Here is a 14,753-nt window from a genome sequence, read left to right as displayed (position 1 = left end):
GAACTCTGTAGGTTGATGTCATCATGCAGGTGAAGGCAAGTGGATACAGAATAGAATGAGGGCTGTCAATGGACGAGAAGGAAGGATGGGTGGGAGAAAAGTTTTAGAAAGGCGGAGGAAGCCAGAGCGAGGAGGAGGAAGAGGAGGAGGAGGAGGAGGAGGAGGAGGAGGAAGAGGAGGGGGACGGGGAGGATGGGGAGGGGAAGGAGAGGGGGGAGAAGGGGGAGGAGGAGGAAGCAGGGAGAGCATGGCAGCAGATGTTAAGATTCCTCTCTGCACACATTACAGGCTGTTATGACTATTCTTTTTTTTTTTTTTTTTTTTTTTTTTCGGAGCTGGGGACTGAACCCAGGGCCTTGCACTTCCTAGGTAAGTGCTCTACCACTGAGCTAAATCCCCAGCCCCGTGACTATTCTTAAGGAATGGATGTGTACAGGATTTTGTGTTGTCTAGATGGGAAAATTATATCTTATCAATTGGATCAAAGGATATTATGTGATACGTTCTTTCATGTGGCGATTTAATTGAGTTCAAGAGAGTGTATGGTGGCTGGATGTACTGGACCCGCCACGGAATTGGGATGTGTATGCCTGGTGTGGTAGAAACCAGCCAAGAGAGCTGTGGCTGAGGGCAGGGCAGCCTGACAGGGTGCCATGCTGAAATGGCTCGTGGACAGTGGGTCAGAATCAAGATGAAGACGATGGAGCAGAATGATCCAGATCCAGGTGCACTAGGTCAATTTTATCACGTCTAGGTGGGCAGTGTATGTCTGTATTGATTGGCAGTGAATTTATTATGTGGATGTATTGCAGATTGAGAATTTAACATATAAATCTTACTGTTAAATTACAAGTTTCTAGAGCTTTGATTTTACAGGCTATAGGGGATGTGAGCAAAGTTTCCGGCGGGCAGAGAGACAACCTGTCTCAGTTCTGGAAGCCGTGCTAAAAGCATGGCATAGTGCCATGCTAGAACGGCCTGTGGAACATGTTGTGTGTGTCAGGAGTGGTAACAACCTGCTAAGAGGACAGTATGTGAAAGCGGCTGGCAGAGAAACAGCCGGAGTGCGGCTCCCGTGGATTTGAGCAGAGTGAGAACGTGCGCTTTTTTATTTGTACTGCAATAGAACTTCCCCGAGCTAGAGAATGTATTGAAGGCCAATGTCAAAGGTCAGCTTGGTAAAGATCAGCTTTGACATTCAGGGTAAATTAAAGTGGGGTGTAGAGTCCGAAATTAACTGGGGCCATCAAGAATGTTCCTGGAGGGTTGGGGATTTAGCTCAGTGGTAGAGTGCTTGCCTAGCAAGTGCAAGGCCCTGGGTTCGGTCCCCAACTCCGAAAAAAAAAAAAAAAGAAATGGGGATCGTTTAAAAAGACTCGATGAAAAACAAAAGACGAGTTTAAAACTGTCCCAAATTTAAAAAAAAAAAAAAAAGAATGTTCCTGGAGGATGGATGTTAATTCCTTTTGAGGGCCCACAATTGCCTGGTGAAAAAAACTTTTTGGGGGCCACCAAAGGCCAATTAAAAAAAAGAAAAGGAGGAAAGGAAACACACACACACACACACACACACACACACTCTCATACACACACACAGATACACACACATACACACACATAGATACACACACACTCACACACACAGATATACACACACAGACACACACACACAGATACACACACACACAGATACACACACACACACACACATATACACACACATTGGTGGATGGATGAAGCAAACCTCAGTAGGCTCTAATGAGAAATTTCCATCAATTATTTTTCTCCCACAGCTTTTATATCTTTTACTTTTTTAAGCAGTATAGAAGAAAATTACAATGTAATTATCTGCCTTAATTACAATGAAGGATTTTTTTTTTAAAGTATGCTTCCCCAATACCTTTACATGAAAACACATTTCACCTGGTACAGATAAAAAACAACTATGCCAGGAACCCACAGACATTTGTAACTTGTTATAGATAAACAAAGGGTGAGCAAGCAAGGTCGTTTTCTCAACCAGTTTTTCTCACCAGCTGGCAGCAATGTGCAATTCCAAAGAAAGGAACGATTATTTTGTTATTTATCTTAAAAAGTAATCTCACAAAAATCTTAAATGAATCACAGATCCAAACTTTTATGTGAAAACAGCCATTTCTACTTTAAACCCTCAGAATGCACATCTACTCATCAGCAAGTTTTATTAAATTATAGCAGGAAGCTGAGGGGAAAATTACAAAACAAACAAACAAACAAACAAACAAACAAACAAAAAAATCAGCGCCAGCCCAGCCTCAGTAAGAGTCAAGTCAGCCAGTGCTAGTTTGGGCTGCCATTGTTCTTGTTCCCTGACCTCAAAAGTCCACAGCTCAAATTTTCTGAACTTCAAACTGTTCCTTAAGATTTTTCCGCACCGACGATTAATTTTTCCAAAATTTTCTAAGAGTTTTCTAAGAGTGACGATCACAGCTAACAATCTGTATCTCTAAGTTCTTTCCAAAGGTGGAGATTGAATCACTAATCTGCTCCAGCAGCAATGTCTGAAAGAGAGCAAGCATTAGCACTGTGAGTTCCGGAGGGGTTGGAAGCCCCTGCAGCCTTCATACAAGTCTTAGATTAAGAGGAAGAGGGCGGGGTTGGGGATTTAGCTCAGTGGTAGAGCCCTCGCCTAGGAAGCCCAAGGCCCTGGGTTCGGTCCCCAGCTCCGGAAAAAAAAAGAACCAAAAAAAAAAAGAAGAGATTATCTCATACCCACAAGAAAAAGAAGAGATTATCTCATACCCACAAGTTACATCGTGGTCTCCAAAAAACAACCACCACAAAAACATATTCTTCAAAACAGATTAAAATCTTTACACCGGGGGGGGGGGGGGGGGGGCGGAAAAAAAACCAAAAAAAAAAAAAAAAATCTTTACACGGATGAGAGTTACTGGTTATATATTCTTCTTTTGAAACCCACGCCTAACTGAGCATTTCTGATCTATCTTTCCATAAACTCATCCTAACCTCAAGGCAATAATTCTTTGGTCATTTATTAACAAAAGTTCCATCAAAGCCAAATCTGTAGTAGCTAGATTTTCACTAGCAGAGGCCAGTTTGTATTTACCAAGAAACAAACCAATTATCTTGTTTTATGTCTTTGAAACCTTATTTAGCTAAACTGGCTAATTGCTGACTTTCTATTCATTTACTCTTCGTTTATAACCCTGCCTTTTGATGGTGCATACCAAAACCTGTGGCCATATCCTTTAGGTCTCAAGATGAAGGAACTTAGACACAACCTAGAGTGAATGTTTCTTTGATCTCTAACCTGTGCCAAACTTCCTTTCCGAAAGTACAACGAGGTGCCAGCACTGCATGAAAGCTCACCGTATCTTTCCTAACCTGTACAGCCCCACTACTCTACAAAGAGGGGCACATTTCTACCCTTCTATCTTTAGTCTTAATCTTGCTGGCAAAACAGCCTAAACCATCTCCTGAATCTTCCTATCAACTACCTTGACTTCCTAAAACTATTTAAACCAAGCCAGGTACTCTGAAAAATCATTCTTTCATCTAAATAGCAGTATTCTATGAAAGTTCATCTTCCTATTGATCTACAGAAAAATTGACTAATAGAGTGGGCTGTCTCCTGCAGTGCAAGGGAAATGTTAGTGACCCTCAAAAAAAAAAAAAAAAAAAAAAAAAAAAAAAAAAAAAAAACCAGACAGGAGCCAATCTGATGCAACCCACAGCAGGGTCTTTATTCTATCCCAGCTAGCTTGGGCCACCCCTCCAGTGCACCACTGTCACACAGGACAGTTTTGGTGGTGGTGGTAGCCCCGAATGTCTATCGGGGCAAGGCTTTATAGTAAGCAGCAAGTAGGGGTTGAGTGTGCAAGCATCTGATTGGAGAGCTACTATAGCCTTTAACATGATTGGCTGGTGCTGGAAGTCATATCGTAAACTTAATTTCTGCTCCCCTCTGCATTAGTGATTGTTAACCAGGGGGTGGACTTGTAACCTGGGGGTGCAGGTGTGTTGGGGAAATTACATGGAGACTCTGGTCTTGGTGAGGGTGTAACCTGGAGATGCTGACCTTGTTGGGGATTAACCTACAGACTGGGGGTATGCTTGGGTTTTGTTGTGGGGGGAGGCAACTTGAAAACTAATGCTAGGTACCAGCCTCTTAGATTTACCTGAGTTCAAACTCAGGTCAGGTTCTCTAAAATGGAGCCTGAACTTAAAATATCTGGCCTCCTACTCCCATGAAGTCGTCACACCAGATTATAGGCAGGGAGCGTCTATTCACGACTCTCCACAACATGCCAGATACAGGAAGAATATGGCAGTGACAAACAGAAGCAGCAAGAAGCAACCCAGGAACAAACAGCCAGGGGGCTGTGCCTCTCTGAGGTACATCCATTCAGCTCTGCAAAATGGTGGATCACCTCCAGGAGGCTGACCTGCTCACTGAAGTTCCCCCTCCCCAACCCCCGCATGGTATCTTCCAGGCCAGCCTGCTTAATTTAATTAAATAAAAATTAAATTCTATTTATTTATTTATATTTTATGTGCATTAGCTTTTTGCCTGCCTGTATGTCTGTGTGAGAGTGTCCAGTCCCTGGGAACCGGAATTAGAGACAGTTGTGAGTTACCATGTGGGTACTAGAAGTTGACTCCTCTGGAAGAGGAATCAGAACTCTTTTTTTTTTTTTTTTTGGTTCTTTTTTTCAGAGCTGGGGACCGAACCCAGGGCCTTGCGCTTCCTAGGTAAGGGCTCTACCACTGAGCTAAATCCCCAGCCCCGGAATCAGAACTCTTAACTGCTGAACTCTCTCTCCAACTCCTCAAATTTAAATTTTAAAAGAGGGCTAGGCTTTGGGCTTAGCGACAAAGCAATCACCTAGCAGGAGTGAAGCATTTAGTACTGATTTAACCTCCAGTATCCAGGAAGAAAAAAAAAATACAGTATCATACATTGGTTGCTTTTCTCACTGCTCTGTAAAATACGCTGACAAAAGCCCGCTTAACAGGAAGGAGGCTATTCTAGCTCACAGTTTGAGGGTACAGTTCATCATGGGAGGGACGTTCTGGTTGAGGTAGGTGGTCGCACTGCAGTCAGAGCTGGGACACATAGAATAATGGTTGCTACTGCTCAGCTAACTCTCCCGTTTGTTCAGCTCAAGACCCCAGACCACAGAATGGTGCTGAGCACACTCTGTTAAGGTGGGCTTTCTCATCTCATTTAATGTAATCTAGATCATTCCTTTCACAGACCTGCCCAGCGGCTAACTTAATCTAGGTGTCCCTTACAGCTGTTCCTAGCCTATCATCTTCTAGGTGATTCTGGATCCTCTCAGTATTAACCATGACGATGCTACATAATATTTTGTTACAGTATTGAATTCATAAAAATACATCATTAGAATTAATTCTACCTTTTGCACATTTTTTTACATTTTCTACATTTTTTTTAATGCTATGCCTATGAGTGTTTTGCCTGAAATACTGTGTGTACCACATATACACAATGGTCACAGTGCACAGAAGAGGGCATCATATCCTCTAGAACTGGAGTTACACTAGGCGCTCTGTATGAGTACTGGGAATTGAACTCAGGTCCTCTGCAGTTACTTTTGATCACTGAGCCATCTCTCCAACCCAGACTACCTTTTATCTTTTAGTCACTCTTAGGGATTAAGAGCACTGTCAGCTCTTACAGAGGTCCTGAGTTCAACTCCCAGCAATTACATGGGATCTGATGCCCTCTTCTGGCAAGCCTCAGAATTAAATAAATAAATCTTAACACTCTTCGGCAGTGGTGGTGCATGCACTTGGGGGTAGAGGGTCGGTGTACCCCAGGAACAACATCCCACAGTTTCTCCTATCACAGAGACACACAATGTGTAATCTCTGAACCCTATGGGCATCTGGAATATGGGATCCACTAACCATCTAGGACTCCCATTTCCTTCAAGGTTGCTCGGGACAAATCTGGAGTTCCGTTTTCGCCTGACCTAGTCAGCCTCTGGACTCTTTCAGTGGGGTTCCTAATTCAGACCAAAGGGCCTCGTTGCGGTACATAGGGCCAAGAGTCACAGGATCCAGGATTCAGGCAGAGTTTTCGAGTGTGAAGACAGACACATTTGAGCTCCTTCTTAGACATCCGTCTGTCATCTCTGTTAACTGGATCAGGACTTTTCTGGTTAAGGGAATCGTTCCATCTGAGCCAGGTGCTATGGAATCAGTAGCTAATAAGTTAGATATGCTTCAGAACAAACAGAAGGGGGAAAAAATACAGCAAACGAAGTAAAGTTTCCTCCTAAAACCCATCATTGTTAAAACTTAATACGTTCAAACAGTTGTTAGTCTCCTCTCCTCCAGGGGGCGATGGAGGGCCCGCAGCTCGGAGATGCTGCTCTAGGCTGTCGGGCGCTTTATCATTAGTACTTCCGCCGGCGCCCATCGTGAGAAGTTTCCTGTGGCGTGGATGTTTCCTCTCCGGTCAGTGCCATCCACCCAAATCTATTGACATCCCGCGTGTTCCGGGCTGTCTGCTCGACCCCCCAGTGCAGGGCGCCAAGGTGAGTGCAGCGGGGTGCAAGGGCGCCGTTCCCGCCGCCAGGGAAACAGGGCTGCGGGCCGTCGGTGGGTAGCTGGTCTGGGTCGAGAGGTAGCTGGTCTGGGTCGAGAGGAGGGCCTCAAGTAGTGTGCTTTTCGCCTCCTGAGTATCTAGAGCCCCAAAGCCGTGTCTTTCGCCTACAAAAAAACCCCGTGTCGTTATTTACGACCTATGTTCTGTTTTTAGCATCTTTCCAAGGTGAATCTGTTGACCATAGTTTAAGTTCAGGACACTCTCAGGTCCCCGGGTGCAGCGTCGGGGTCCCCCTGCCTGCTTTGCATTGCAGCCTCTTCCCTTGTCCTGCCAGGCTGGAGACTGCGCGGCCCTTCTGCAGACCGATGGAAGCTCCTTGGGTCGACAGATTACAGCTTCTGCAGCAGCTGGAGCCCAGCTACTCCCTTCAGCCACGTGGTGGGTGCCCACTGTCCCCAGGGAGAGGATGTCTGGGTAAGTGCTGCTGTTCCGCAGCAAGGGGAAACCCGGGTGCCTCTAAATGGTCTTCCCATGGGCACCAGCAGAGGGGTAGTGTGGAGTTGTGGTTTGAGAAAAGCTGACGAAGCCACTGGGCAGCGAGAAGCCCAGTAGGAGCCAGAAGTACCCAAGAGCAAGACTAGGTACAGTTTGGGTCCATGTTGCATAATGGGAGCCCCTTACAGATTACAGAGGAAAGGGGGTTGGGGTGGGGTCCATGCCACGTGGTTTGCTGCCTGGCAGCTTCTGTGTCTGGTATTCTGTGTGCTTCCCAGGTAAGCTCACCTGGGCTAATCTTTTGCAGAAATAATAGCTTGGATCTACAGTGGCCATAAAGTTGGCTCCAACCCACTAGACTGACAAGACTACGGTGCTCCTGAGTGAGGATTGTGCCCTGGGATCTGGGGTGCAGTTTCTTCAGTTACATATGTGAAGGTAAGGTAAGGCTGGGGGCTTTGAGGTGTGCCTGCTTCTTGCTGTACCCACTTGGGATCTATGTCTCTTGTGTTGTATGTTCCCGCCCGTCCCTTCTGTGCCCCTCTGCTTTACTTTGGGGGGTTGAGAGCAGAATGGAAAGGAACTGGGAGGATTTGGGGGTCATACACAGCCTCCAGATCTCCAGTCACTGCTCTCTGCTCACTTCCGGGCCTTTTCTGGTTCTTGGTTTCCTCTTCTGGAAAATGGGACTACCAGTTCCTCCCTCTGTGACGTAAGAGGTCTGTCACCCTTCAGCTCTGCTGGCTAGGCTGGTTGTGTTTACCTAAGACGTGACAGCAAGTGCTGGGGCTACTGTAGGTCTAGCGCTCACTAGAATTGTCACCTCCTCCCAGCCAGTCTTCTGAGCTCCCCTTCAGGAACAACTCTTGCTCAGTTCGGAGCAGCTCCCTTCCTCTGTTGGCTATCTGTCTGTTGCCTGTCTGTCTGTCTCTAATTTAACCATTACCCAGCCCGTTGGCCATAGCCTTCCCTCTCCTCTTGCCCTCTGCTCTTTGCCCCTGTATTCGAAAGTGATTGTGGGCTGCCGGTGCCCTGGTCATTGATACTGCAGGGAGAGGATGCGGAAAGCCTTTCCCCGTGTTTGGAGGACCCACACTTATCCTTGCCAAACCCTGGTGCTTTCCCACATCGCCCGCTGCCTGTCCTTCTGGCTCTTCTGTGAAGCCGTGGTATGGAGCTCAGACGTTGGCTGCTTCCTGCAGAAGCTTTCTCGGCCTCTACACCCAGTTGTCACCTCTTCAGGACGCTTGAGAACCTGTAGAAAATGTTGCCTTGCTTGACTTCTAGCATGCTGTTTGCTGTGTTCCATTAGTCAAGAGTCGGGGTTTTGATTGAACAAATGACCGGCAAAGGGACAGTCACTGTACAGCATTGCCACGTGTAAACTGAGTTAACACCCTGACAGGGAGGCCCAGGAGGGAGCAGACGTGCTGTGTTCCCTCCTTGAATTCTTCTCTTGTGCTTACTTTCGATCCTTGCCTTGAGTAGCCACTTGGGAAGGGTGTTTCTCTCCACCCTGTGACAACAGGCAAGAATGAGGGCCTGACAGCACAGAGTAACTGATGTGTCTGTGCTGTTCTTACATACCAGTGCCAGGAGAGACGGCACACTCCAGAGTGCCGTGTCCTGACGCGCCTTTGAGCAGCCAGCACAGCAGATCATCAGACCCGTCTCCAGAGAGCTCTGGTTCCTCCTCCAGAACAGACTGGCTGCTCAGGAGGCCATAGCAGGTAAGTCACGTGCTTGCCACCGTTCAGAGACCTGGTCAAGGGATCAGAGTTTGAAAGATTGTAAGGATGACTCTGTCCAGTCCGGAGCCCCAGCCTTTGAGTCTCTGGAGTTTCGTAGTTTTCTCTGCTGTTCTGGTGGCACTTCGAGGGAGGTGAGGATGAGTAGGGAGTGGTGTGTGGATCCTCCCACTTCCCTGGGAGACCTAGGTCATACATGACACCTTCAGATACCTGCTAGGGGTAAGTGTGAGGCTTTTCCAGTGTTAGCGAATTGTAAGGGCAAGGGGTGGATGTAGGCATTAGAAATACCTCTATATGCCACCATTTTCCCCCGGCCTTTATCTTTGTCATTGTGTTGGGTAGCAGTGACTTGTTAGCAGTAGAAGGAATATTCATAGCTGGACGATAAGAGAAAGGTTGGGTGGTCTGGAGCGTCTGCACTGGCTTCCTGAGGTACCGTCCCCCAGCATCACAGCAGAACCCATCCCCCCCCACCCTCCCCCCCCAACTGGGGACAGAAGTGCACACACTGGAAAGCAGGGGCTCACCCTTGAGCTCCCATCAAGTGACCAGCTGATACCTAGCTTGTCCCCAGATTCTACCCTAAGCAGTCTTACCTTGAACCTCCATTTCCTGGCTTGGAAAACCAAAGCTAAGACAGATTTTCAGGACTGACTCTCCCTGATTCTTGGAGATTGGTGTGGTTCTGTGCAGTTGATATTAGGCACGGAATCCACATGTTCACCGTAGCTTGCATCCGGCCCTGGCCTCGTCTCCTGTCTTTCATAAGTTTCCTTTTGTTTTTTTCTGCCCCTGCATCCGAAAGTGATCTTGGCTGCCTGTGCCCTGGTCATTGGTAGTGCAGGGAAATCATGCCGAAAGACGTGTTCTGAGTTCGGTCTATCCTGACCCCTCCAAATCCTAGAGCTTTCCTACACTCGTGCCTTTCTCTGCAGCCTTATAAAAGTGTAGTGCTTTCTGGAAGCTCAAGTCGGTGCTGGGACTTTGCAACTTGGTGTTCTGTTTCCAGAAACTTGGGGTATTTGCATGTTGTGAGGTGATAGGTCAGCACAGATTTCCAAAGGGCCTCTAGACAGGTTCCTTAAGTTTTCACATAGGAACAGAGGGGAGATGACAGGAGGAAATGAGGGGCTGGAGCGAGTAGAGCTGTGTGCGGGGTTGGGGGGTGATGGTGAGGTAGGGTGTGTGTAACAGAATCCTTAAGCCTGTGCTTAGAGAAGGAGCTCCCTGGTACAGAATGCGCAGCTCACTTCCTAACCTTGTGGTCCCTCATGGCCTGACGTATGTATTTGCAGCACTGTGAGCCACTGGTCTTGGCCATCTGTGCTGCCAATTGTCTGGCCCTTTGGAGCTTTCTTTAAAGTACATGGCTTGTGGGTTCGGTCCCCAGCTCCGAAAAAAAGAACCAAAAAAAAAAAAAAAAAGTACATGGCTTGCAGACCAAAATGCAGTCTGACATTTTTTATTTCGTGTGTGTGTATGTATGTATGTGTACCATGTGTGTATACCATGTGTGTGCCTAGTGCCCATGAAGAGTTTATTGGGAGCTTAAGAGTTTCAGAGGGTGAGTCTATTCATGGCCAGTATGGCTTCAGGCATGGCCATATTGGAGCAGTAGCTGAGAGCTCACATCTTAATACAACCACCAGGCAGAGAGCTAACTGATCCCAGTTAGCTTTTGAAACCTCAAAGCTCTCCTACCCCACCCCCATGACACCTCCTCTAACAAGGCCACCCTTCCTAATCGTCCCAAGCAGTTCTATCAACTAGGGACCATGTATTCAGATATATGAGCCTATGGGCGGGGTCATTCTCATTCAAGCCTCCACTCATATCCAGACTGCTTCTTCACAAAACTTAACAAAAGCAGAAAAGCCGACCATTATCAGAAGCTACAATGAAATAAATAAACCCATGAAGACTCATAGCCTTCACCTGTGGAGGACGTGAGCAATCAGAAGGAAGAGAATGGAAGTGGGGGGCTGGGGTGTGCTAAGGGTGTGGCCTTGAGTGCCCAGCAGGAGGAAAGAGGGTTCCAGGAAGAAGGTGTTGCAGCCACCTTTTGTCCCACCCACCCCCAACTGATATTTGTGTCTTGGTTCCTGTTGAAGTCTTGGTTGTCTATGGGGTCCTGAGTGTGGCTTGTCTCTGCAGGACTGTCAGTTGATCTCTGCCACGTGTGCTCAACAGTCGTGTGCTCAACAGTCGTTGACTTTCCAGAAGAGGCTGGAACAGGGCCCTTGAAGGTATGAATCCAGACGCCTCACGAGAGAGAGAGCTGCTGTGGTCCGGCAAAGGCCACAGTCATAAGAGAGAGAGAGCTGCTGTGGTCCGGCAAAGGCCACAGTCATAAGGAAAAGCAGAGGCTGCTTCCCCACCCAGGCCGGCAGGGACGTGTCGGTTAGTGAGTCCTCAGAAGTACCCCCAAACTTGTCTGTTTCATTGATTGTCTTAGTAAAAGGCCACTAAAGCAGCACTACACCGTCGCTTGGCGTGTGTAGGGTGATCATGCCTGCAGGCAGTAGTATGACAGCTCGTGTTGGAGAAGCTTGGAGAATTGGAAGCTGCCTCTGTCAGAAGCTGTAGATGTGGTCACTGTTCCTGGTCACTTATCCCAGCTTGGCCCTTTGCTAAGCTGTCCACCTATCCATTGTGGTTTCCAGTCTGTCCCTGTATTCGAAAGTGATTATGGGCTGCCCGTGCCCCGGTCATTGATACTGCAGGGAGAGGATACGGAAAGCCTTTTCCCCGTGTTTGGAAGGTCTCCTGTCCTTACCAAACCCTGGTGCTTTCGAACAAATCTTCTCAGCCTATTGGTCTCTTGGCTGCTGATACCTGGCTCACTGAGTGTCCTCTATGAGTGCTGGCCAGTGTCCTCAGAGGCTTCTGTAAGGGAGATAGAAGCCAGCCTCTGCCTTGAGGGTTTTATTCTGGATCAGTTTTGCAAATATCTCATGAGCCCCAGTCATACTCTCCTTCCATGGCTGCAGACGAGAGGCCTGCAGAAGCCTGTTTGGTGGAAGGCTAGCGTGTTCCCACATGCAGTCAGGAGAAGAATAACTTGGCTGACAGGGACTCTGGTCTCTTGAGCCTGTCTAGCTCTGACCTGTCACAAGCTTCCAATTAGCTAACAGTGCCAGAAGCTATGTGATGCTACGGGTGGAGATCTAAAGCCTCATGTTCTTTCTCTTTCTCATTTTATAGATGATTGTGGACACCAGAGGGCCAGGAGTGGACAACAAAACCACAAAGTGACACTAGACCCTGCCTCTTCAGCATCATGAAACAGCTTTTTACTGTGCTTAGTCATTGCCTCAAGCATGGGAGACTCCAGCATACACCACCTCTTCTGTCCCTGTGACCATCTGCTAGTGTCTGGAATGACTAATGGCTAGAACTTGTTGCCAACTTCCTGTTACTTTCCCAACGGCTGTGCAATGAACCTCATAGGTTAATTCAGTCTGGCTTTGAAATCCGTGTCAATTCATGAACTCAGGACTGGCTGTGGAAAAGGAAGGCCAGTTCCTGTCACTCCTTGTGCCTTTCCTGTCCTTAATGCCCCCTGAGGCTTGGGCTTCAGGGTGTTGGAAGTGAACTGTGAGGGCTGGTGCTGGTAGCCTATGGGCATTTAGGGTTGTGAGAGTTGAGAGATTGCTGAAGACAAGGTCAGGACTTGGGGAAGGTGTCTGTCGGTAAGGAAGGCTGGGGTGTCAGTTCTAGGAAGTGAAGTCTCACTACTGAAGTGAATGGGCAAAGGGACTGAGAGAGAATTCAGAGCATCTTGCTGACAGGACAGATTGCTGTAGACAGGTGGGAGTTGTTGCCATGGGAATGAGGGTATGCTCTGCAGACTGGCTTCAGGCCCTTAAGGAACACAAGTGCTCCCACTGGGTGGGATGCCAGGTGGGAGGAAGAAGAAACCCTCTTGAGTAGCTTGGATACCAATAGGGCAAAAGAGAAACTGGCAAAGAGAAAGGGTGTGATAACTGATGGGTTTGTAACTAGGACTTTTTATTTAAGACATGAAGGACTGTGGAAGGCTTAGTGGGTAAGCATGCTTGCTGAGTTTAATTCCCAGAACACAAACAGGTAGATGATAAAATTTTAAAAGTTAAACATTTTTCTTGTTTGAGAATTCTAAGTTTTGCTTTTTAAACTGAGTCCATGTAGGGAGGTCTGCAGTTCAGACTAGAAGACGTACGATCATGGGACGGGAAGTTAGAGATGGGCTTGGGCGTCCTGACATGAATGCTGGGTACTGAACTGACCTCTGCAAGAACAGCTCATCTTTAAGTGATAAGCCGTCTCTCCAGGCCTGTGAAGAGGGTTTAACATTTATTTATAATGTTTTATTTATATACATCATACAGCTTTCTGCCTGCGTGTATGCGCCTGCAGGCCAGAAGAGGGCACCAGACACGATTATAGATGGTTGTGAGCCACCATGTGGTTGCTGGGAATTGAACTCAGGACCTCTGGAAGAGCAGACAGTGCTCTTAACCACTGAGCCATCTCTCCAGCCCCGTGAAGAGGGTTTAAGTCTTGTTAGGTTATAGGTGTGGACAGTTAACCCCATACTCTGGGGTTGTAGGAACACAAAAGCTAATTTACTTTAGAGAAAAAATTTGAGTTACTCTATTTGAGTGGCGTAGTCTTTTCCATCCCAAGAAGGTATTAGCTAAGATTTGTCTTGATCACGTGACATTGCTTTTGCAATGGTTTATAAGCATCCTGAATAAGCTAAAGAAGGGTCTAGGAATGTTGAATTTTTATGTAAAATTTTTATTTTAACTTCTAATGTTACTGGGCCTTGTGGTGGACACTTAGACAAGGCTGGGGTTGACAGTAACTTCCATTTAGTTTTTGGGCATTCCCACTAGCATTGGTTACTGTACAAATTTATTTGATAAAAGTCTTGAATGATCAAGGAAGGGAATGGAGCTGGCTCCACTGCTGATTGGGAAGAAAGTTAACATTGGTACCTATAGCGGGACTGTCTCTGACCTGTCAGTAGTAAAAGTGACACGAGACTTAGTAATATTTTAAAGCTTAGGCCTTTGGCTGAGGAGTCTCCGAACTACACTAACCTAATTCTGGCACTATGTCCTGTAGGCTGATGTCCTTATGTAGGTGAAGGTAGACACATAAAACGAGGCCTGTCATTGGATGAGAAGGAAGGGAGGCGGGAACAAAGTTTTAGAAGGAAAGGGAGAAGAACAAAGGGAAGAGAATCAAGATGGAGATTGAGAAGGATGACCCAGATCCGGGTGGTCTTGAATGGCCCTAGGCTATATATATATGTCTATATATACATGTATATATGTGTATATATATATATTTTAAGGGATGGATTTCTATAGGTAAATCTAGGTGGGCAGTTTATATCCTTATCAACTGGTTGTGAGTTTATTGTGTGAATGTAGTGAGGATTGAAAATTTAACATATAGGAGGCTGGAGAGATGGCTCAGTGGTTAAGAGCACTGACTGCTCTTCCAGAGGTCGCGAGTTCAAATCCCAACAACCACATGGTGGCTCACAACCATCTGTAATGAGATCTGATGCCTTCTTCTGGTGTGTCTGAAGACAGCTACAGTGTACTTATATATAATAAATCAATCCTTTAAAAAGAAAAGAAAATTTAACACATAAATCTGATTATTGGGTTGCAGTTTGTTGAGTCTTGGTTTTTACCGGGTAGCTGGAAGGGATGGCTTGCAGACCACCTGGGTCTGAGAGTACTTGGGGGCAGCGTGGAGCCACTGACATAAATGTACTTCACAGTGCCATGTGGCCCTAGTTAGCACGGGATAAAAAAGGTTCAGTCCTTTTTAATACTTACTGCAACAGTGTCCCACCATGTAGCCAGATCTACCTCTGGCCCATCTGCTCACTGCTTGTGAGGCTGAGTCTTCTGCCTCTGATTCCTTCT

General features: G+C 46.8%; 1 long non-coding RNA gene and 3 other non-coding genes across 5 annotated transcripts; all 4 read left to right on the top strand.

Annotated features, from left to right (window-relative positions):
• The first annotated feature begins 6,415 nt into the window (after nucleotides 1-6,415).
• LOC100911534 (uncharacterized) lies at nucleotides 6,416-14,461 on the top strand. 2 transcript variants are annotated; one of them, XR_005502682.2, is made up of 6 exons: nucleotides 6,416-6,566; nucleotides 6,912-7,015; nucleotides 7,380-7,510; nucleotides 8,663-8,802; nucleotides 10,978-11,069; nucleotides 12,028-14,461. It is a non-coding gene; the product is annotated as an uncharacterized LOC100911534 (long non-coding RNA). The 2 variants fall into 2 exon arrangements; XR_001837336.3 differs by having other exon boundaries at nucleotides 6,912-7,051.
• On the top strand, nucleotides 8,069-8,200 carry Snora71c (small nucleolar RNA, H/ACA box 71C). Its single transcript, XR_005503030.1, has one exon. It is a non-coding gene; the product is annotated as a small nucleolar RNA SNORA71 (small nucleolar RNA).
• Nucleotides 9,614-9,739, top strand: Snora71a (small nucleolar RNA, H/ACA box 71A). Its single transcript, XR_005503034.1, has one exon. It is a non-coding gene; the product is annotated as a small nucleolar RNA SNORA71 (small nucleolar RNA).
• Nucleotides 11,492-11,621, top strand: LOC120101987 (small nucleolar RNA SNORA71). Its single transcript, XR_005503032.1, has one exon. It is a non-coding gene; the product is annotated as a small nucleolar RNA SNORA71 (small nucleolar RNA).
• Nucleotides 14,462-14,753: the final 292 nt, after the last annotated feature.

Source organism: Rattus norvegicus, chromosome 3 (genome assembly GCF_036323735.1).
Source record: "Rattus norvegicus strain BN/NHsdMcwi chromosome 3, GRCr8, whole genome shotgun sequence".
NCBI lineage: Eukaryota > Metazoa > Chordata > Mammalia > Rodentia > Muridae > Rattus > Rattus norvegicus.
This window is presented reverse-complemented; position numbering and strand designations above follow the sequence as displayed.